Source organism: Triticum aestivum, chromosome 1B (assembly GCF_018294505.1).
Source record: "Triticum aestivum cultivar Chinese Spring chromosome 1B, IWGSC CS RefSeq v2.1, whole genome shotgun sequence".
NCBI classification, from domain to species: domain Eukaryota; kingdom Viridiplantae; phylum Streptophyta; class Magnoliopsida; order Poales; family Poaceae; genus Triticum; species Triticum aestivum.
The window spans coordinates 272,551,867-272,553,821 of record NC_057795.1 but is presented as its reverse complement, the minus strand read 5'-3'; positions in this window follow the sequence as shown (position 1 = coordinate 272,553,821).

Below are 1,955 nucleotides of genomic sequence, written 5' to 3'. Positions count from 1 at the left end.
CAAGATAAGCATAGCATCATCAATAAGCATGTTTGTGAAACAAACCAAGGCAAGAACAAGTCCATAACATGCAAGGATCAACTATAGCAGCCTTGGCCAAATTGAATAACATGTAAACAATCTGCCAGGAAACATTTTGAAGCAAAAGTAGAGCACTCAAATGACATGCTAGACTACTCCATAATTGCAAACAAGGGCATGAATGGATAGACAATAACCATATGTTCAAAACACCCTTACTGAAGTATCTCAAAATATGCATGGATCTCTCTGTAGCATCAAGTTTACAGGGCATCAAAATAACAGCAGAACAGGGACTAAAATCAGCAATATCACGAAGCCTAGTTTGCATGCTTGTGCTAGTCACCACATTGATCACAAAAATACATGGCATACACCCCTGGAAATATGGCATGGCATAGATCAAAACACATGAAGACATCAACCTCATAGGATGCACACATCAATCATGGCAAAAATGACAAATGAGCATGTTATAACAGTTTCAGCAGATTAACATCAACATGCACTCTTCCAACAGCATTTCGGGCATCAAGATGAGATGAAATGAAAATGATGCAATGGAACGAAATGAAGTACTCGTCGAGACGAACAATTTGACATATTACACGTACGAAACAGAGCTACGGATACAGAGATGTGACATGTCAAACATAGCATGATTATGCAAAAATCTGGGACTTGCGCGTATTCGGGGAAGGGAAAAAAGTCAACCTCGATGGATCTCGCCGGAAGAACTCGCCGGAGAGCGGCCGGAGACGAGGGGAAGGCGGCGGCCGGCTCGGAGTCGCCGGATCCGGTCCGGCCCGACCGGATCCGCGACAGGCGGCGGCAGGGGGGGCGCCGGCGAGGAGCCGCGGGGGCGGTGCCGGGACGCCGGGCGGCGGAGGGCGGCGCCGGCGCGCGGGGCGCGGGCGGCGGGCACTACGGGCGACGGCGGAGCGGGGCGCCGCGGCAGCGGCGGAGGCGGGCGGCCGCGGGGTGCCTCAGCGGCGGCGGAGCCTGGCGGCGCGGATCGAGGCGGCGGGGCGGCGACCAGAGGCGGCGGCGCCGGCGCGGGCGCGGTGGCGGGCACGCGGGCGAGCGGCGGCGACGGACGGGCCGGGCGGGCCTCCCGCGGCACAGCGGGCCGGCGGCGGCGGCGGGCGCCGGAGCGACACGTGTCGCGTCCTGGTTGGTCCGGGGCGGTGAGCGGACTTGTCCGGCCCAAATCGGACACGTCCGGCGGCGCGGAGAGGAGCGGGGCTAGGGTTAGGGGTGAATTGATCCGGAATTTCGGGGAAGGAGGCCTATTTATAGGTAGAGGGAGCTAGGAGAGTCCAAATGGGGTGCGGTTTTAGGCCACGCGATCGTGATCGAACGACCGAGAGCATGGAGGGGAGTTAGATGGGTTTTGGGCCACTTTGGAAGGGGTGTTGGGCTGCACATGAAAGAGGCCTTTGCGGTTACCCGGTTAACCGTAGGAGTATCAAACGATCTTCAAATGGCACGAAACTTGACAGGCGGTCTAACAGTGGTATACCAAGGCCGCTTGGCAAACCTCGGTCAATTCCGAGAAAGTTTAATACCCACTCACAATGAGAGACAAAAGGGGGACGCCGGGGGACATAGGAGTGCCGGATTGCAAAATGGACAACGGGGAAAAGGCTCGGATGCATGAGACGAACACGAATGTGAAATGAGATGCACATGATGACATGATATGAAATGCAACACGCAAGCAAATGACATGGCAACGACGGCGAAAAACTGGCAGACACCTGGCGCATCTGATCCGGGGCATTACAAATTCTCCCGGAGTTATTCTCAAATTCTTTTCAAGTGTGACGTAAGAATGGATTTCATCAGTCAGATGCCTTTCCAAGATCGATTTCAATCATTTCATTGTTGGCTCAACCTCTCTGTTTTGCATTCTCCCGGAGTACCTCAGTAAT